This window comes from Pleurodeles waltl, chromosome 3_1 (assembly GCF_031143425.1).
Source record: "Pleurodeles waltl isolate 20211129_DDA chromosome 3_1, aPleWal1.hap1.20221129, whole genome shotgun sequence".
Classification (NCBI taxonomy): domain Eukaryota; kingdom Metazoa; phylum Chordata; class Amphibia; order Caudata; family Salamandridae; genus Pleurodeles; species Pleurodeles waltl.
The window spans coordinates 1,315,459,221-1,315,482,006 of record NC_090440.1 but is presented as its reverse complement, the minus strand read 5'-3'; the positions used below and the strand labels follow the sequence as shown (position 1 = coordinate 1,315,482,006).

The 22,786-nt window shown below is 42.7% G+C and overlaps 1 protein-coding gene across 2 annotated transcripts in view; it reads right to left on the bottom strand.

Annotated features, from left to right (window-relative positions):
- SEMA5B (semaphorin 5B) overlaps positions 1–22,786 on the bottom strand; it is a 715,815-nt gene that overhangs the window by 521,924 nt on the left and 171,105 nt on the right. For both annotated transcript variants that reach the window (XM_069224666.1, XM_069224667.1), the window contains one exon: positions 22,024–22,084. The gene's annotated coding sequence lies outside the window, so the exon portion shown is untranslated. The remainder of the gene's footprint in view (positions 1–22,023; positions 22,085–22,786) is intronic.

Here is a 22,786-nt window from a genome sequence, read left to right as displayed (position 1 = left end):
AAATATTAAGATTTTAGTCAGCTGTGACTTGTTACCAATGCATTTCTGAATCAGGGGCATTTACCCACTGACCTGCCTAGTCTCACTTACCAATACCATCTTTTTGTCAATGGTTTGAAAACATGACAGTACAACCCAAAGTTCCAGGTGCCAAGACCAGCACCGTAGCCAATAGACGTCTTTTGCTCCAAGCCCCTGAAGTGCAGAGTTCAGCTCCTCGAAGGAACCTTTCCGGCTCAAATTGGCAAGAGGAACATCCAAGAACTCTATGCAGGGGTTATTTTTAATGCTGTACATTTTGCAGTCCGTTTCACTCACCCGAAAAATCTAATTGCCAAAATGGCACTTCCTTCTAAAGTATGGTACATAGTCTCGTTACGTGCCCTATGTTCCGCTGGCACCACTTGCCTGTAGCAATAATAGGTACATTCTGCACATTGCCAAAATATCCAGATTTGGACAAAATAAGGATGCTTTAAATTCACTGGCCAACAACCCCACACCCCGTACCTTTTCAGCCACCAGGGTCATGTATCCCCAAATTCTCTTATAGGTAAACTTCTACAGTCATATCTAATAGCAAAGCATGCCAAGGATTTGGCATTTCTGATGAGGATCCACCTTAAAAAAAAAAAAACGGACAAGCCAAGCATTTATGTTTCTGGTTTTATATCTCACATCTATTTCTTGCTGCACCCTATACTCCTGGCCTCTTTACCGCCGTCTTGCAATCTAATTTTTACCGCCCGCTCTCTCCCTTTGTCACTGTTTTCCTATGTTTCTCCTTCTTTATCCCTTATATGTCTTTCTCTCTGGTGCTCTGTGGCAAAGTCTGATGATACAAAAATAAACCCAGGACCTTAAAAATCAGTAATGGTCCTCACCACCTGCACAGATTAAGGACTGCTTATCTTATCTCCAGATCGTATTTTAAGCCGTTAGGTTGTGTAAAATGCCTTCTCATGCCTTGCTACACAGATTAAAAGCCTGGCAGTCCTTATTCACAATTCCACGCCTTCAAACTTTACATTCAGGATCCCATTTGAAATGCTTTCATTTGTTTTGATTCACCTTCATCAACAGATTCCAGTCTTGAGATCTGATCGTCTTTCTCTGCCATTGGCACCTCAACTCCATCTCATGTCGAAAGAAGGACTCAGATTCTTAGTTCGGGGTCCAAAGACACACAATACGCTTTGACACAAATTATCAATGTGCACTAAATTAATTAAAAAAATATTAAAGAAAAATCTTATTTTTTAGCCTTGCGTTGTGTTGTGTTGTGTTACCCCCAATTTAGCTGGATCACGCCTGGTGCCTCGCTTAAGCCCTAAAAGGTAGATGCAACCTATTCGGAGAAAATATGAGCAGTCTGTAAATCCACACTCAATACGTTAAGCTCGAGTGGAAAGGAGTGATTGGAGTCAGACAAACTTGTCAGAGAATATCTTATTCACGGGTGGTACACATAGAACCCTGCCTCGCACCACTGAAATCAGTACACACACAGTGTAGCACTACACAATTTATATATTTGTCCACATTGTTAACAGATCAGAAACAGTTATGCAACAACAAGGAAAACGTCAACTAAACCCATTCATCTTTCATTATACATCCCTATCCTACAGGTTTCATCTAAGTTGGGTGGTAACCAACCCTCTAACAGCATGGTTGAGTAAATTATAGGATAATTTGCCAACATGTCAATATGCTAAGTTATGCAATGCTTTCCTATGGATTTTATGGTGTCTCCAAGCCCAATGTCAGAACTTGGCTTAGCACTCCCTTAGCTACGGATTCTTGTGTCAACTTGCCTCTGTACCAAAAATGTATATGCCCTTTCTAGGCATAGTGTTCAATGAAGCAAGGAAGAGTCGAATCATGCTCGGTTCTAATATATCAGTGTACAGGATACTTCAACAAGGTTTCTGGTTTGAAAAATGTATGCAGAATCCTACTGCTACTTTCTTTCCATCTTCTTATTGGAAGACAGACACAAGGTCATCTCCCTCATAGCTATCTGTTCTGCTCCTGCATTTACAAACAATGCTTGCACCAGAGAACATAAAACTTTCCTTCTCTGCCTTTTTAGCATGCGTTCCAAGAGCACGTTTATTAGCGGCTAAAATAAACATCGCAAATTGACCTATGTTTTTCTTTCTAGGCTTTTCAATTGTACCTTGCATGCACCGTATCTGAATGTAAATGCAATGTTATGTTACCATGCGCTACATGCAATTAGGCCTGTATTGCATTTAACTAAAAAACATACACAAAGCTCTATCATACACTTCACTTACTTGGAGAGAAAAACTAAGGCTTGTGGTTCACCTCTTCCTGCCTATGCAGTGCTTTTGTCCACTTAACATCTACAGGTTGAGACACAAGATGAACTGACATTGGTGATTGGGCCAAGTGGACAGTGTTGTTTCTATAGCGAGAGTCTTAATGTGATATTTTTCTTTCTGAAAGAGATGCATTTGTGGAATAATGTTACTTTTTAGGTTAAGCATAAGCGTACAACCTCTAGTATACTTTTAAGTATACTTCTGTGGGCTTCCAGCTATTTCACGTTAGTTTCAGTGTCATTTCAAAATCCTTGCTTGCTAGTGGTCAGTCATGCCTCTTTGTCCCTACTTCTGTGTTCGAGCAGGTGCCAACTACTGTATGATTACGCTTTGTCCTGTTTATCTTGTCTGTAGGGGACTTTTTTTTTTTTTTTACTTTGTTTCCTGCTCTTGTCCAGGGAAGCTTCCTTTTTCATTTGCAGAGCATTCTTGCTCTGAGCTTAGCTGTTAAGGCTATAAATCAGGCTGTTATCTTGGTCACATTTGGTCTTTGTGGGCTCTCTGCAAACTCTCTCAGCTGCCTGGCTCACGCCCATCCTTTGCTTGGATTTTCTTTACCAAGTGTGCCTGCCTGTGGTCCTAGGTGCTGAGAGCAAGGGCGGTGGATTACTTGTAATTGCTGATAGCCTAGGCACCCAGCTCTACCAGGGTTACGCAATCTATAGAGACAGTGCCCACTTCTGCTCCATACTGGGTCCAACTCGCAGTTCCATCAGTGCACCTCAGTTCACATACTCCAAGCCCTCTGCCGTGCCAGTGTCAGGAACCCCACACACGCGGTCTGCCAGAGCACCTCAGTTCTTACAGTCGGTACACTCTGCTGTTCTAGGACTGGGACCTAAGACGCAGCTCCATCAGTGCACCTAAGTTCACACACTCCAAAGCCCCTCAGCCATGCCTGTACCAGAACCCCACACATGCTGTCTGCCAGAGCACCTCAGTTCCTACAATCCATACACTCTGCTGTTCCAGTACTGGGACCTTGGGCGCAGCTCCATCAGTGCACCTCAGTTCTACCCCCAGCAAGGTCAATTCCTTTCCTGTACTGGGACCCCGCTCACATACAGTTCCATTACAGCAACTCAATTCTAATATTCAGTCCCACTGCCAAGCCAATACTGGACCCAGAAGAGGAAAACACAGCTCAGCCAGTGCACCTCAAGTGTAACATCCAATGCCATTGTTGATGGGAACCACCACAGCTCCACCAGAATCCATCAATTCTAACATTCATGCACATTTCTTCTCAGTACTAAGGCTCTCTCTCACACACACACACACACACACACACACCCCCTCCAGGACACCTTGTTTCTGTGGTTCAGAGGCACTGTTACTCCCATGCTAAGACCACCCCAATACTAGGTTCTACACATAGCTTCATTAACATACCTCACTTCTGACCTTGTGTGCCTGTTACTATTCCAGTACTGCAGTCCACAATCAACGCTGTCAGTGCACCTCAAGACTAACCTGCAGTGCCCCATTATTCCAATAACACAAGTTACACAGTGCTCCGTTTCCCATTCCTCACCCACTGCCTTTCTGTTATTCCAGCACTTGACCAGGACAATCCTAATTTTAAGGGCCCCAATACTGCTGTATTGGGGTTCACATACAAGACTGCTAATGCACCTCCTGCTGTTTTGCAGTGTCCCCTGCTGTTCCACACTGTGACTTCTGTTTGAGGACGTAGGGGAGCCAATTAAATCTATTCTTAGCTGCCATCTTTATTTGGGAGGGTCTGTTTCACCTATCTCGCTCCATGCTTTCCTTTACTCTGTTTACCCTCAGTGTTTTCTTTCTCCCCCACTTCTCTCTTTCCAGCTCTTAAAATCCACATGTGAACAGTTGCGCTCTTTCTTTCAACTTTTTATTTCTACTCCTCTCCCTTTTATTTTATTTTTTAACCCCCTTCCTCTTGCTACCTCCTCTTTCAAACTAGCAAAAACTTGGTTATTTCTTTCATTGTTTTGTACCTTTTTTATCTTCATCAGGCATTCATTCTTTCACTATCTTTTTAATCTACCCTTTATTCTTTGTCTTTTTATTTGCTCTTTCCTTTGACTCGGTATGCGTCCTTTCACTTTTTTTTAGATCTTTGTTCCTTCCTTTCTCTGGCGATTTTCTTATCTTTATCTGTCAATTCACATTTACTATAAATCCCTCTTTCTCCTGTCTATATGTAGAAGCCACAAGCTACCTGTCCGAACCCCAAGTTTCAAAGTGGTTTTCACAGTCTGGGTCCGTGGGAAATGTGTTACATGCCCTGGTTTTTTCGCTGCTTGTTTCTCTCACCATCTCTCTTTTTCTCTAATGTTCATTTTTCTCTTTCTTTTTACACTTATTTCATTATTTTTTTCTCTTCATCTTTCATTCCCTAGCTTCCTTCCCTTTTTCTTTTCTCTCACATGTTTGCTCTTTTTCTTCTCTTAGTTGTGTTTTTATTTTCTCGTTCTTTTGTTTCCCTTCTTTCTTCAATTTCTTTGCAGTCCCTTCTCTTTCTTCCTTTTGTATGTTTTATTCCTTTCACTTCTCTTTTTCTGCCCCATCTGCTTTCTCTTCTGAGGACTATTTATAAATGGAGCAGTGGCACTGGGGCCCAGAGACTTACGGACCTCACGCAACTCTAATTACTGCTGTATTTGCCTACCGAAATAGCAGTCAACCATTTCCATTCTTACTCCATGGCCCATGACATTGTTACTACGCCACTTGTCCTCTCCGTCTTTACTCCTGACTCCCTCTTTCCTTTCACCCTCCAATCTGTCCCAAATTATATTTTTGTTATGCTGTTTTGAGCATTATACGCTAATGCCAAACAATTATTTCTGATAAAGGTTTATATGATAAATGTATATGTTTTAAGATAGAGGAAGAAGGTAAATGGAAGTGCTTTATTTAAATACTGGGTGACTGGAATTATATGGTAGGAAACAAATAAATTATTGGGCAGTGTTGACCAATTTATGTGGCAAGAAAAGTCCAGCTAGGAATTCACAATGCCAATAGCTCTAACTCAAGAAAATGCAAGACCTATTGCATTGTAAATGCTTGTTTAACATGTAAACATATTGAAAATCTTCTTTTGTGGCCATCCATCTCCTGCTACTCTGGAAAAGTGCCAAAGCACACATATCTGATGGCACCACACCACCAAACCAAAAATCAGTAGCGTTCCATTAAAAGTACCACTTTTTAACAAAAAAGGGACAATACTGGCCTGTTTAAATCCATGTAGACTTGGTAAAAAAATTATGACAATACTGACCCAATGTCTTGTAGACGAGTGTTGTCCTGGCCTGAGGTGTATAACTTAGGCAAGCATAGCCGAGTGACCCAAAGCACAGCAAAAAATATAATATGAGAGTAAATAACTGAACGCACAGCCTATACATGCCTTAAATCATCAGGCCATACCTCTTCCCTTATAACACAACTGAAATACCAACAAACTCACCCTATCCTCTAGGAGGCCTGTAACCTCATGCATGCGCCACCCATTTGTATGTACTTGGATTTTGTAACAACATTTTGTTGCCGCCTGACGAATGAACCAATCTAGGTTACACAACAATTTTTTTGTTGGGCTCACCAAGAGACACATTTTTTTTTACATCCAGGTATTTCTTATGGACCATCTCCCTCACTCACAGGCGTCATACTGACTGAAATTACATCTACTTAGCTGATTCAGAGTTACGGGTCTACAAGTTCTTATAAAGTGGTGTTGGGGCTATTGCTGCATTATTATTAGTTCAGGCATCTGACTTAGTGTCGCAACAAATGGCCATAAGATGGTACGAGTGTGGCATATCAATCAATCAATAGTTTATTCGGTCCAAATTTGGGCCATTTAAAAGATTTAAAAAATATATACATACGTACAGAAAGATAAAAACCATAGACCAGTACACAATAAAAGGAACAATAGTAAAAAAAAAAAAAAAGTAGTGGTCCAGTAGCTGCCTGAGAAAGATTACATAAATAGGAGGGGTGAAAGAGGTGCTCGGAATAGTCTCTGGATCTTACCCTGTACATAACCCTGAACAGTAGAATAATGATAACGTAAAAGCTGTTGTGTGGCACATCTCTATATAAAATCAGACATTGAAACTCCAGGCAGTAAAACTGATTAAAAAATTTAAGAAGTCAGACAGTGGTAGATGATGCTCTAGGTTAATTAGTTCTTTTGGGTTAATTAATCCAATAAATTGCATCTTGACAATTATAAAATTAAGTATAATTTTAAATTTATAAAACACTTTGGTTAAAATAACTCAATATAGCACTTATTCAGAGATACGGTTTTTTGTGCTCAATAAGTCGCGGTTTACAATTAGAGCCCAAGGCTGATATAACAGGATGCTGATTTACTGTTTTCAAGACAACTCTTCAAACAGTGAGTTAAAATCTAGAATAGTCCTATTACGAATTTTCCATGCTGCTGCCAGATATTTAGAAACAGCGCTGATTATCAGTATGGAAGTGTCGTATTTACATATTCTGAATAGACTGTTGCGGGATAGTGGTTGGAGTGTTCTGCACAAGGGAATAATCCACTTCCCTCGGGGGCCTTTGTACAGAGGGCAGAAAAATAGGATGTGTTCAGCTGTTTCCTTGCATAAATGGCAATTTATGCATTTGTCCGATGGGGAACTGTTAGTCGACCAACCAGCCGTGTAGCTATTAACCGCCAATGTCCCGTACCTGAGCTGGAGTAGTAGAGAGCGAGCACGGGCTGGTATGGGTAGATCCAGGGAGCTTTCAGGGAAGGGAACGTGTTTGACCAGCAGGAATTCAGCTGTCAGCCGACCTGACACATGTGAACAGAGAGATTCTTCGTTGATTTTTGCCCAATAATGTTCTTTGATCAGGCGTTTAGCACTGCCAGGAATCATCTCGGGGTTCTCCCAGTACTGGGATAGACTCAGTTTGGTCCATGCCGCTTTCATCTCCCTGAGCCACCGTACCTTTTCCCATCCGTGATGAGGTGGTAATAGTTCTTTAACTGCTGCCCTGTAGGGTTCAAGTTCGTCTGTTTTCCATAGTCTAACCCAATACAGGAGTGGTCTTAGATATGCTATGTCTTTGATACTATTTAAGCCCAGGTCCAGTCTGAGGGGGAGCATTGGCGTGCCCCTCCCCAGTCTAGATATGTGTCTGAGGAAGTTGTTTTCTTTGGTTTGGAGAGTATCCATCTGTCTATGTGATCCCCAAAGTTCTGCTCCATATAGGGCCGCAGCACGGATTTGTGCTTTATATATTTCAGAGATAAGGATCAGAGGGGGGCTTGTGGCAGTGCTAGCTTTGCGTCCTATTACTCCACATCTTTGGCTAATTGTTAGTGCCCCTTTCCTTATGGCTGGCTCCCAGCTGCCCTTGTCGGATAGTCTAATGCCCAAGTAGTCATATTCCATTACTCTCTCCAGGGGAGTCAGATCCATCTTTATGTTTGCGCTGAGCTTCTTGTTCGGGGCGCTGTATATCATAAGTTTGGTTTTCTTATGGTTTATGTCTAATCCATAATTTCTGCAGTAAACACCAAACTGATTTACCAAGTTTTGAATTCCCATGGGTGATTTAGACAAAAGAATAGTGTCATCTGCGTAGAGTAGGCAGGGGACTTTGGTTCCAGCCTGCTTGGGAGAATCATTTGTGCAGTTTGCTAAGTACTTGATGCAGTTGTTTATGTATAATAGGAAGAGAGTTGGGGCCAGGACGCACCCCTGTCTAACTCCCCTATCAATAGCCACTGGTTCTGTGAGATCACCCTTCTTGCCGTTCCTGATTTGGGCGTAGGTATTTTCATGTAGGCGGGTAATAAGTTTCAGAAGGCCGTGCGGGACACCCATATTGGCTAGCGTCAGCCATAACTGGTTTCTGGGGACCAGGTCGAACGCGGCTCTGAGATCAATAAAAACTACGTAAAGGTTACCCCTTCCTATTTCTACAGTTTTCCATTTTATTGTTAAAAATCTTAGTACCTGATCTATAGTACTGACTGCTGGTCTGAACCCTGCTTGTAGGTCAGAGATGGCGTTTGTTTCTAAAATCCAGTCTTCTAGACAGGACAAAATTTGCTTTGCAAAGATTTTTTGGAAGTTGTCGAGTAAGGAGATTGGGCGATAGTTGGCAGGGTTAGAGGGGTCGCCTTTCTTAAAAATGGGGACTATCTCTGCTCCCAACCAGGAGCTCAGAACAGGTGCTCCAGCAGCTATCTCGTTTGAGATGAGGTTTAGGTATGGGGCCCATACATCTGGATTTGACTTGTAAAGGTCTCCTGGTATTTTATCAAGGCCGGGGGCCTTTCCCCATTTCATTGAGATAATCGCAGCCTTGGTATCTGCCAAAGTGAATTCAATTTTGGGGGTCTCGGAGGTCATGATATGGATCAGATCCCGGGAAGCAGCATCGGTGGTCCCCAGGTATAATTGGGAAAAATGGTCGGACCATTCTGCAGGGAGTATTGAGGCACCAGGCGAACGGTGTGGTTCATTGCTGGCATCAGCTACCAATTTCCAAAATTTCGTGGTGTTGTTTGTTTTAGCAGATTCCAGGAGGAGGACCCATCTTGATTCATCCCATTCCCTACGGGCTCTACCTTGTTCCTTTTTGTAGTCTTTTCTAGCTTCCCTTATATAATCCATCTGGCCCCCTCTTAGGGCTCTCAGTAACTTATGCTGTGCTTCTCTGCATGCAGTGTTGAACCATCTTGCGTTAGAGTTCTGTTTAGGCTCTGTTGCCGACTCTTTAGTAAGTAGAGTTTTTAAAGAGTTAAAAAACAGTGTGTGGGCTGCTATAAGCCCACCACTATCTTTCGTGGGTTGAAGTATATATTCCATATGATCCGCCAGCTGCCAGTACACTTTTGCCAAAGTGGTTATGTCAGTGTTCAGGGATTTCCATCTAACATTTCGCCTGTTGTTGGTCAGTGCGAGCTGCTGACTATAGGACTTGGGGCAGGAGGCTTCAAGTAGGGGTAGTAGGTTCCTGAGTGATAAAATCAATGGTTCATGGTCGCTTTCCTCATGTTCTGTGATGTTCATATCGACCATGTGACCCCAAAGGCGGATGTCGAGCAAGATGTAATCAATCTGGCTCTTCTGCAACCCACGTTTAAATGTGGGGTGAAGGTTAAGATCCGAACGGGAGCGGCCATTGCAAGCCCGGAGACCGTGTGCCAATGTAATGTCCATGAGCTGGTACGATAGTCTGTTGATTTTAGGTCTTTTGCTTGACACCAGCTGGGGGATGCCCCAATGAGCATCTTCATCTTTATATAGTTCCTGGGCCAGTGAGTAGGGTTCAAAAGTGGTGTTGAAATCTCCGGCAATAAGAATAAAATGAGTGGGTGATTTATCGGTGAGAAAATTGTCTAAAATAGTCAGTGCGTTGGACTCATATTTATTGCCCAGGCTCCTATTATAGATGTTAATTATTAAAAGTGGTTTCTCTCTAAGGGATGGTATTGATAAACCCATTAGATCAGGGCAGCCCAAGTCAATTGGTTCAATTTGGCATTTGAGAGAACAGCTGAGCCATATTAGCAGGCCACCTGAGGGTCTCCCTGAATTCGCCTTATTTGCTGGAACCCAGTAACTTTTGTAACCGATTCTATATTTAGGCTCCAGCGCCCATGTTTCTTGGAAGAGACATATTTTATGTTTGTCTATGAATTTTCCCCATTCAGGGTTGTTCATTTTACTCTCCAATCCGGCAATGTTCCAACTGAGGATGGTATCTAAGCCATCTGGTTTGTTATGGGGAGCTTCAGCCACGGGATTCTCTCTCGGGGCTAGGGTACCGTGGGGAAGCAATATGCCCTTCTCGGTCGTGTCTAGGGTGCTTCCAGCCCCATCTGGGACAGGGGGTGGTCTAAGCCAATCAGAAACCTGGAGTAGAGGTGGGTTTGCGGGTTTGCTGTGATCTAGTGGGTCTGTTGCTAAATTAATCTCAATCACCCAGCGCTCCTTATCTGTTCCCTCGATATGAATTTCAGAAGATTTAAGATAGTCTGACTGGGCGAGAGCGGGGGTTAGAGTAGACTCACTAGTGTTGCTAATGGGAGTATATTCGGCCCCACAGTTGATTTGCCCTGTTTTATGAGTTTCATTTTTCCCAGCTATAGGATAGGTTTTGTTCCAGTTGCTTGAACCTCGGGAATTAAGAAAAGTCATGTGTGATAGTCAATCGTTTTCGGAGAGTGTGGGCGAGGCAGGATTGCAACTTGGCTGGAAATCAGTTGGCATCTGAGCCCTAGGAAAATCTCTGGATGTCATTGTCACCCCCTTGAAACCTGGTGCAGGTTTATGGGGGTAAAAGGCCTGAAGCCTGCAAAGTGAAGTGGCCCCCCCTAGGGGGTTGAGATGGCATGCATTTAGGGAAAGCTGATCGACGAGGGAGGGCGCATTAAAGTTAATAACAATACAGTCCCCAGTACCAGGGTTTTTTTAGTGGACCCACCCAACCCACCCTCCTCACCATTAATATTGAGGGTATCATATGGAATGCGAATCTAGCATGTTTATGCAACCAATGAATAACCTTGTTTTTTAGTTCTGTGAATGATTCGGGGATGATGGACTTGAGCTTAGGGACATTCGTAATAACAAGCACGTAGGGGCAGGCTTCTGGAGGTAGATGTAAAGTTCCCATGTTGATTCCTGAGTCCCTGCGCATCCGATCTACTGGGATATTTGGGTGGGTTCTATGGGGTTTGGCGCCCGTGTTTGTGGAAGGGGCAATTTCACCAGTCCGCCTTAGGTAAGAGGAATCGCTCTTTGTGTACCACGTTTTAGGGAGATTAGCCAGACTAGGTGTAGAAAGCTTCGCTAGTTGATGTAGTGTGTCAGAGCAAGGTGGTTTTGGCTTGTGAACCGTAGGTGGTTTGAGAAGGGGGCTACTGGCATCATTGACAGGGGGGCCAAGGATAGGGAGTTGTCGCAAGCAGTGCAAGCCCGATGGGGAAGGGGGGATTGGCTGGCTGGGTTTAATGAGGGCATCGAGTTTCTCCTCGATGGCTAATAGACGGATTGTTATAGGATGTAGTTGTTTTAGAAGCTCATCTTTAATAAAGTCTGTGATAGAAGTAATATCCAGATTGCCATAGTTGGTGGTTTGGGCAGGTATATGATCCTTAGGTCTGGTAGAAACAGTATGGACAGAGGGGTCCAGGACACGGGCCCGTTTGTTCTTTAGATTCGTCTCCCCCCGTTTCCTTTTGCCCTTTGTGCCATGATTTGGGGAGGGTGTAGGCCTGATTGACATAGGCTGGGTAGATCCCGAAGAATGTATGGTTCTGTCCAAGGGTTCTGCGTTGAGTGTTTGGATTGTGAGGGTGGTTGGTGCTGGTGGTTCTGCAGAGGGGGGCTGTGAAGCTGGTGAAAAGAAGGATGGGGGAGCAGTTAGACGGCGCTCGACCAGTTCAATTTCTTTTTCTAGTGCCCCTACCGCTTTTTGGAGGAAGCCGTCTAAGGTCTTATTATTGCCTGCCTCTTCCAAAGGTATCCCTCCCTTTCGTCTACCCATCTTGTTTTGGTAGGACACTCAGATCCTGTTCAAAAGTTTTGCAATCTTTTTCCTGTGAGCACTCTCCCTCTCTTTCTCTTTTCCTCACCCTGTTTAGCTTTGCTGAAGTTTGTGTTAGGGAGTGCTGAGATATCTAAGGGGCATGAAGGGCTGATCACCTCTGTTTGAGGAAGTGTCCGGGTGGGTAGATAGTTGTCAGCCACTGCCCAAGTCCTGTATCTGTGGAACCTGTTTAGGGCGTTGGAGTTCCGGACTGATGAAGATCTTTCAGGGTGCCTCACTCCACCCACAGCACCATATGGTGCTTCCCTCAGGCAGCCTTTACCTGTTACAAAATGTCCGGGGGGTGGCCCTGCCCTGGCTCTTCCTGGCAATGACGGGCAAGGACGGGCCCGCCCTTGGCCCGGCCTTCGCCCGGGCGCCGCCCGCGCGCGTCCCGCGCGGCGGGAGCGCGATGAGAATTTAAAGGGCTCCTGCCCTTCTAATTGGACGCTGGGTTTTGGGCTCCTGCCCCCTCCGGATTGCTTCGATGATTCGCGCTTTCCCGCGACGGCGGGAGCGCGATGAGAATTTAAAGGGCTCCTGCCCTTCTAATTGGACGCTGGGTTTTGGGCTCCTGCCCCCTCCGGATTGCTTCGATGATTCGCGCTTTCCCGCGACGGCGGGAGCGCGATGAGAATTTAAAGGGCTCCTGCCCTTCTAATTGGACGCTGGGTTTTGGGCTCCTGCCCCCTCCGGATTGCTTCGATGATTCGCGCTTTCCCCGAGTGTGGCATATATTACATAAAAAACAGGCTTGCTGCTAGGTGAAAGAAAGTGTTTTAATGGCAAACTATAATTTTTACAGGTGCTCTGAAAATCCTTGTATTTTATCTGAATGGCATGATATATTGATGGTGCTTGTGGCTACCTTTACATTTGATAAACACAGGTACTTGAAATCAGTCTTATCATGAGGCTTTAGATAAAACCCCTTCTAACTTGCAACTTTATAGTGACATAGGAGTGGGAGAAATCGCATAATTCAATCAATGCCCAATATGTGTAATCTTTGCAAAAATTACAAGTTTTAGGCTTGGGAGGTTCTCTGCATGAAATTTTAACTGAGGTAGGCACTGTAGAAACATTATGTGAGATAGTTTTCCAAAGTGTTGTTGGGGCCATCTAGATAAGCCGTTGTCTACAAAAGTCTTGTGCAATACAAGCTCAGTTTACTGAACTGCTGTCTGTGTGACATTTGCTACTGAAACTACTAACCCGAGTACAACAATGACCCAAAAAGCTTAAGCATAGGGAAAACACAAAAAGATAAACGAAATACCTAAACTCAATGATCCGTATTTACTCGAGTTAAACGTGTGTACAAAAAAAATACAAGGGACAGCTGTGAATTTTTCTTACAAGCATTGCTTTGAAGACTTTCAAGGCCAGCTCTCATCACGCCTGCATCTGGCAGCAGTGTGAACATGCTGGCTTGCTCTTTGATGTACTTTCCTTTAGAAATGATTCTTACATGCTTAAAATAGACCGCTTGATTTGCAGTCTTTGTTTTGTCCAAAGTTAACCCTAACACAGTGCAGAGAACAATTGAGGCATAGGCACAAATAAGTGAAATGGCACCATGGAAACATCTTTTACTGAGAAATTATTCTTTTCCCATTAGATTTTTGAATGAACCCCAACATACTTTCACCGATTTTTACCAGCTTTCATTTTAGGTCTTGTTTAAATATGGACATGTTCAACACCCAATCCTGACATTGTGTCTCATTCTGGGTCAATCTGAAAAGCTGTGAGCCAATAGCAGAGCTGTTTTCACAGTCTGTTTTAGGTTGCAGCCTACCAGACAGCACCGCTGCCTGGTTTTCTGAAGACATCTTGGGGACTTTGAGAAAGTTGACACCGGTATGCATCCCACTCGCTGATTACCATTGGCTTTGTGGTTTGTAACTCACTTTCTGGCTTTTCATTTGCTGGCTTTATTTGCTTTAGGCTGTCCAGGATCAGTTTGTCCCTCCCGTTGCCTAAAGCATATTGTATGTATTCTTCCACAAACTCACTTTCTGTTTACAGGCCTTTAAATCTTGTTCTTATCTCAAATTTGTTGTGCATTCATTGACCGAGGTCAAATGTCAGGTGCTGTCTTCTAAAGGCGCTGGTTTACTTTTCTTTCTCGGACTTCAAAGTAGAAGGATTTATGTGACAATCTTGCAGAATACTGGGTGTAGGAAAGATGTTTTTTTTCACATATTACAACATTTAGATGAACTGTGTAATATTTCAGAATAATGAATGTACAATGAAGCACATTTTTGGTATTTCTAAAGTGTGCTGGAAACAAATTCTTTAATATGATCAAAGTGAATCATTAAACTAGGTGATGCAATTTCCACATATTTTCGTCTGTGCGCTGTATAGTTTTATTAGTAAAGCTGTATGTCTGTGAAAATATAATTGTCATTTCAATTGAAAATGTGTTGCCTGTAACGGCAGTGTGTTGCTACCACACCATGAATATTCACTGTACACTACTCTGTACCGCTCCAAACCAATGCACTGTACTCTGCAAAACTTCACGCCTCTGCACTCTGCACCACTTCACGCTATGCCTCTCTACCCTACCCTGTACCACTCTACACTATGTCCATGCACTCTATGCCAATCTACTCTACACCACTGCCCTATAATTTATTATCTGTTCATCCTTTCATTCTTTCTAAATTCATGGATTACAGAGAAGCTTTAATGCATGGAATCCACCCCTTCCAAGGAGCTTCATGATAAAGTGACATTTCTCTCTCATTTGTTCTTGCTTTTACTGATCTTTCTCTCTCACAACCTTTCTCCTGCCCTTTTTCATGCTTCTTCCACCGTCTATGTATCTCTACCCACTGTAGAGGGGAGGAAAAAGGAGATGGGGATAAAGTTATCAGGGAGAGAAAAGCTACAGGAAACTAAACTGAGGTAAGGAAAGAAGAAAAGGAGTCAGAGTGGAATAAGGAAAAACACGGAGAAGGAAAAAAAATAATCACAAAGACGCGAAACAATTAGTACAAATGATGGGAAGGAATTGGAGGAAGAATGAAAGCAGAAAAAGACAGGGCAAAAGATGGAAGGAAGTAAAGGACTTGAAAGAAAGTAGAACAAGCGACGTGGCAGGGCGAAAGGAAAGTGAAAATGGGGAAAATGGGAAAGAGAACGAGAACGAGAGGAAAGGAAAAGAAAAGGAAATACACATTGATTATGTTGAATTGAAGAATCAGAGATTATAGTGAGGGGAGAAAAGGGGATAGAAAATGTGAAATAAGGTGAGAGGGAGCAAGAAAGAAGAGAGGGTGAGTGACTTATTTCTCCATCGCTTGGCAACCATTGTTACTTGCCTTTACAGCTCGAGTTGATTTTCAGTTTCTTGTTTTGCAAACTAAATGGTTTATCAACAGTAAGTCAAGACGTTTTCTGCTCAAGAGCCCAGACACTATCAGTGCTGAGCATCTTGAACAAACAGCTAGCCCGGTTAACAGGCAAGATTGGATCGATAACACAGAGCCAGGAATCCTGCAGAATAATATATTCTAGTCGAACGCTGGTAACTTGACCTCCCCCCCCAACCCCACCCCAGAAAAAGGCCCATCGACAGTAATAATGAAATGTCCTGGCAGAGCAATACATTGTTATGTACTGGGCTTGTAAAGTATGTTGGCAGCAGCGTTCCTGGTTAATTGGTTTCATCTTATTAAACTAAAAACCGATTTGTAAAAGCCGGGTCGCTCTTTGTACAAGCCAAACATTTACACAAAAGCCAATTTAGCATTTCACAGCGAGAACTTAGCTACAGTAAGCAAAAGATCCTATTAGAGTAAAAGAACATAATTCTTTCAGCAGCCATAAACTGGATATATTTCCTTCGGAAACCCCACATTCCAATAATCCACACACATATAGGTAAGCATAAAAAACACAACAGACACTATTACTCGAATGCAGATCCAAATCAGCAAACCGATACAAACACAGTTATAAAAGCAACACTTATTTACCGCAGGCACTAATCACCCCAATCTCACATGCATGCAAAACATAAATGTAAAATATAAACACCAAAGGAATCACAAACAAGAGACAAAAAACATAACCTAACACATGAACACAATGTCAGTCAAGCACATCCACGTATACAAAAACGTAACTGAAAATGTAAAAAAGAAAGGCCTAATAACAAAAGCACCCCCAAAATACACGTCCACAAAGATTCCCCAAACACAGCCGGACAAAATTCGAAGACAAAACCTTATAAATCACTAGTGAATGGCAATCAACAAGATGACCACTATGGCACACAAACTAACAATGCTCGATGCACCCACCTACCCAGTGAGAGACAATGTTTATCTGGTCCATAAGTTAACACAAGTGAAACAGACACGCATAGAGTAACATCACTGTGCCAGTCTTCTGAGATCGTGGGCGGGACCGCCCGACTTAAAGACCATGTGGGAAGACATCCCCACCTAATATCACCACCATACATCAGCAAGAGCTGCTTCATGAATTTGAAGACACCGACACACACGACACACCCCAGTGACAACCAGAACACAACAAGCATCTCTCATCTCTGCCTGTTGCTGTGATTACTACGACTTGAAAAGCCAATCCCCTTGTTTGTTGCTAACAGCTCGTAACTACAAGCTTGGGGTTAGATGGGCTTCAAACACAAGATGAACACGAAGGCTAACAGGCACCTACCTACACATCCTCAAACATTAGGAGCAAGATTTACGCACACTAGACTTTCTGGATCAGACAGCACAATTAGAGTAAGGGAGCACACACAACGGGTTTGAAACAGGTCACAAAACCTAATCCACCAATGGCAAGAGCCTCCTTTTGGACTAACCTATCACCAGGCTTTATAATCTCCAAACACCGTCAATGTGCTGTTGGGAACAGTGGATGTTATGCTACATAATGCAAAGCTTAGTATAGCATGGAAGAACTACCCAAGAAACCACAAATAAATAAACATAACATATAAGTAGACACTTGGCATATATTTAACAACTAATGAATGCAAAGACCACGGTTCAAGAGTGGTGCAGTCAGGGAGGTTAGACAGCCTTACCCTTCAAATCACATAAGTAGATAATTTATTGTCAGAATTCAAAAACCGACAGATCGACAAACACAGACGTCGGTCAGGCAGTAGAAATTAGCTCCCATCTTGGTATTTTTGGCACACAGCATTCCAAATCACTTTAGCAATTTTCCGTACATGAAATCAAGCACCCCGATCAGTATGCACATTTTTAGGGATTCAAAAGCATTGTAAAGAAGAATGGAACCACAATGCACAGGTACAAATAACACCCACCGAAGCTCAAAATTTGAGTGGCTAATTTTGTCACCAGTGGAACCAGGAGAAGTAAATTTGATTCTCTGGTTTCTTGCCACAGGGTTGACTCGTTCGGTAAAGTTATTATCTATTATGTTAACTAAATTAAAGAGGTTTCCAGGGATATAAATGTATAGAAAGAACCAAATCCACAGAGTAACTGTCAATACTCTTTTAAGGGCTGATACTGAAATGTGTCAAACCAATTCAGTAAATTCTTTGAAGAGATGGCTCAGAAACGAATTCTACTTAACTGATGTTTTATTAACCAGCATTTTACTGCACTGTTTTTTCTTGTGTAGTACTCGATTGTGTGCTTTTATGTTGATTTGTAATGCTTTTTAGGAACTGTGCAATAAAGAAATGAATTTTAACTAGAATAAGCATTAGAAATAATTGATATATATATAAATTAACATTTACACAATGCCACAGTGCAGTAGAAAATTACGGCCTACTTTCCTTTGTGAAAGTGCTTCAAGATCCTGTACTGCAATCTGAAGCATAGTCCACCCCTATACTATCTGGGAATGCTATTATCATGCTCTTTTCTCTCACCTCCACTCCCCCACCTCCAGTTAGTTCTCTTTGTCCTGAAAAATCCTCTGTATGATCTGCCACCGAACCGCCACGCCCCCCTCCATCTACAAACCAAGAGGCGGGGATTTGCCAGGGGATAAGGTCTTCAGTGTGCTGTGCCCCCCCACCCCCCACCTCCCCCCTTCTGGGAATTGGGCTCATGTGTTCATGGCGCTCCTTGGACCTCTTCTGCCAGAAACGTAGGCCATTCCGCAAAGCAACACAGGTTCTTTCACTGCTAAGTGGCATTTCAGGTCAGGGTTTTTGGCGGATTTCTGGACGAAAACGAAGGTGCAGCAGCATTCCGAACTCACACTTTTACAACAAAAAATCACAGGGTGGTACTCAAAGCTTTTCCATTTACAATGTATGCCCCAGGGCATAGCCTGGTCAGTAAGACTGAGGGGCGGTGCGCAACCCAACCACGCTGCCATATCATATTAAAATACATTATACAACAAGCAAGGCACATGAGAGTGTAAAGAGTGTAAAAGGGAGACAGATGTGGATTGGCAGAGGTTGTAAATGAGAGCAAATACAATATTGTGTCAAATAACCAACATTTCTAAAGACTTTAAAAGCAGAGAGGAAAATGGGGGGGGGGGGCGTGTGTGTCTTGTTTGTTTGTTTTTCCCCTGTGTTTTGGAAGAAAAAAATCCTGGTGAAATCCAATGGACAGCTCACCATACCCAACTTAAAGCACCTGTACCCAACTATTTCCTAGGAAATACATTTATTAGGGGGATGTAACATGACAAATGCCCCTCCCACGAAGCTGCACCCCTATGTAAGCTCATCTCCTCAGAAAACCATGGAATGCCATGAAAATGACAAAAATCAAGGAAAAGGGAGATAGATAGCTACTACAACTTCATCCCTAATGACGTTCTGCAACTCAGTAGGTTACTTTCAAAGGCTACAACTTGTATGGGCTTGTAGGGCAAAGAAGGAACAATAATTCAGGCACAGGACCCAGCGCATATATTGGCTTACCCAGCTTATTTTTTTGTAATAAACTATTGATTTTCGATATTGGTGTGCAGTAAATTAGATCTATTGTTGCACTTAGGATTTTATAACGTACTGTGTTTTAGCTCATGTGTGCGAATTAATTAAAAACGAAAACTGAGAAACCACATTGGAAGGAACCAATTCATGTAAAACCAATAATAAGGAAAGACAATTCTAAGGAAATACAAATAAAATGATAGTTAAAGGAAACATTTTAAAGGAAAGATAATTTAAGGAAAAATCCTAAATTACATTACACTTGGGTGAAGTTTAGGACTAATGTGGGTTTTTTGGGTTCAGAGATGGGTAATATTTAGGTTGAGGAGGGATTTTAGGGGCAGGCGTAATTGGAATTCAGACATAGAAAGGGGTTTTACGGTTCAGAGATAGGTGTACTCTAGGGGTGGTAAGAGTTTTTTAGGGTTCACGGATGAGTGGTGTTTAGGTGTGTGAGATGTTTTTAGATTTCAGGGATGGGTGGAGTGTAAGGGTGTTGATGGGTTTTAGGGTTCACTGATGGACCAAGTTTATGGCTGGTGAATATTTTCAAGGTTCAATTATGGGTAGCAGTTAGGGAGGTGAAATTTTTTAGGGTTCAGGATGGGTGGAGTTTATGGTGGTTAGGAGTTTTAATGATTCACGGATGGGTTTAGTTTGAATGTGGACATGTCTTATTAGGATTCAAGGATGAGTAGTTTAGGGTGATGGGTAGTTCTTAAGGGTCATGGATGGCTGGTGTTTAAGGGCAGTAATTTTGGGGGTGTTCAGGAGTGGGTGCAGTTTGGGTGTGCTGAGGTGTTTTAAGGGGTATGTAACAACTGGGGTTTGGGCACAAAATGATTTTTTTAGGGTTCAGGAATGGGTGGAGTTAAGGGTATTGAGTGATTTTATGGTAAAGGGATTGGGGAGTTTGGGGGTGAAAGGGCTTTTAGGTTTCAGGGATGAGTAGTTTAGGTGTACATACAGGTTTGAGGGGACAGGGACTGATGGTGTGTAGGGTTATGAGGGGTCAGTTTCAGAAGAGCTGCTTGTTACCACATCACCACTGTTCACCACCCTGGAGAACGTAATAACCAGATTGTGCAATAACTCAGGGTCTAATCAAATGCCATAACCTATTCACTCTTTTTCTAACTATGGGCAGTTGATTATTATCATGTGTTACAAATCAACGTTTCTAAATCCTGGTCTGTGTTACTGTCACTTACATTCAACTCCAATAATTTCCCTTGCCGATGTGATTCACCTTCATTAATGCATTATACAAGATTGATTTCTTATATCAAATCATTTTGTTTTCATCATAAATTTCTAATTGCTCTTTCCAATTTCCGAATGATTTGTCTTAACACTGGCTTTGGGTGACGATCCTGCCTTTAGTACTGAGCTAAATGCAGTACTTTTTCTATAAATGTTAGTCTGCATTCTACATGTTGGCGGATATGGGAGACATGGTAAGAAACAGTGATTCTGAAACAGATATTTAAGTAGAGAACTTGGTTGACACTTCTTCCATCTGGCTGTTACAGCTGTCGGAAATACAAGGCCTGCCGTCGTGAATCTAACAGGGCCAAAACATTTGACAAAATGAGCTCTGTTGTCCACCGTCAGCCACACACATCTAAGAAGGGGAAAAAAATCTAATGCTCATTTATAGGTATGACCCCTAGATTTACATTTAACCGATCTTTACCCATAAATGCAACAATCAGTTTGTCTGTATTTATTTTTTTAAACAGACAGTAGAACTTCTTTTGATCGGCTCTGTTGTGTCGCTGGCATGCGGCGCAGTGAGAACACAACATACAGGTGATGGGTGAGTAGTACTTTATTCCTTGTCTCACACCCAGTCCAACTTTCCCGCGTCCCCCACCTCTATTTGTACCTTCCCCCGCATCATTCCTTGTGCACTCCACATCGCGCCTTGTTGCAGGGGTAGATACTCTATAACCCCTTCCGCTCAAGGGAAGTGGTCTTACCCACTTCCTGCGGCAACACTACAGGCTCCTCGTGGTGTCAATAATGTAGGCCAATAACTTTTTAAACTCACAGCATAAGGGAGTTTAATAAAGGAAATAATTCTCCCACTAGAGGCTGATTAGCTGCATGTGTGCCTGCATAAGAACACTAATAGTTTGTTATTAGGATTTTGGCATAGTCTGCATGACTATTTCAAGCACAGGCAACGTATAGGCACACAGGGGGTAATTCTTGTTGCAATCTAATTTATACAAATAAAAACAAATAAATACACATACAATTAGAAAAAAAAGCAAGATCAATAAATACAAATGGATACCTAAAAAAAATCCTAGAACCCAATTGTGACACAATCTAAATTGTCTTTGTGTGCTTAATTAGCTGCTGTTATCGACAACCAAATTAACTGAACTTTTTTTAATTAATTGCATAATTTTGAATGTCTGCACCAGCTGTGGTCTGTTTGGAACCTGTGGCTTGTGGTTTCTAGAGGGAGCTCCGCTCACTGAGTTACCATATCACGTACATGTACAGAGAGAACACTGAACGATGCGTACCCACCAGCTCACCTTTCATATAAGTGCAGGATTACGACTAGCGGGCTGCTCGTCTGATTGTGCAGACAGAATCTACTTATCTTGTACTGCTGAAACCATCAGCAGTAAAGTGTCTCTAATGGTTCACTTGCAGAGGAACCGCTTTAGCATTTCTGCAGGGTATTCGCTTCCAAACAGCCGTACATTTTGGGCCTCCAGACAGAACATTCTCGGAAGTAGGGCAATCATACCAAAGTAACACACTCTGAGGTGTTTCAATGCATACACAAAACATGTTATTAAAGTATTCAAGCTCCCTTTTGTACCTATAAGGCTATTTTCGCACTCGTTCTGAATACGTCCCAAAGTGTATCGATGCACCGACGTCACTGGCGGCCAATCGCAGGGCAGATAATGTCCCCGACTCCGGCCGCACACTGAGGTAAATACTGGACTGCACACGAAGCATGAGAAGCGTTTTCACATTTCAGAGCTGCTAATGGCAGCGAGCGTGGACAATGGCGGGAAAGGGGAGGGCCATTGTCAGCTGGAGTGGCAGAAAAGGAGGCTTAGCCGCTTACTACCAGATTTCGGTCAAATAGCGTATTAGAAGAGTCTAAAATTAAGAAGGAATTGAACTTACTGCGTCTGCATCACGGGGTTGTCGCTGTCGGGGCCTTCATCGGTGTTAATCCTGGAGTAACCTGCAGAGAAACAGTAGAAAGGCCTTTAGACTCCCAGCGGACGCGTACAATGCGCAGGGCCTACCAGAAGCACTTGGACATAAAGGGAAAGTGTCAGCAGTGTTCACCGAGGGGGCGTCGCTCAGGCTCGTTCATCTTGCTAGCATTTTCCTTACAATCAGTGACTCTTACTGGATTATTTATTGTAAATCTCACTGGGTGGAGGTGTTTTGCACTATCCAATTATAATATTTGACTATAAAGGTACCATACTGTATCCGGTGACAAAGCCACTGTAATCGACAACGCCCACCCCACACGATTCAGCAAGAACATGTTAAACTCCAGTTAGATATTACAGGCCACTTGTATAAGTATGAAAATCCCATTTTCGGCAGACACGTTCACGGGCCTAGTTTTATCAGAGGTACGATACTTATGAAAAGCATGCGCGTTACAGTGAAGCACTCAAACAATTATGCAGTGCTTAATATGTGCTGGTAGTTGCAGAATGAGGTCACCGGGTCTAGGGTGACCAGAATTTTAAAGTAAAAAAAATGGAAATTTCACAAAAAAAAGAAGAAAGACTACAATTGTACTCCAACCGAGCTCACTGAATGAAAACACTCATCAGCATAGACATACAGAAGAGGCACTAAGAACATACATAAATAAAACGCAATTTTTAAAACCAGTATAATTTCTGTTAATTAAATTGCTTTC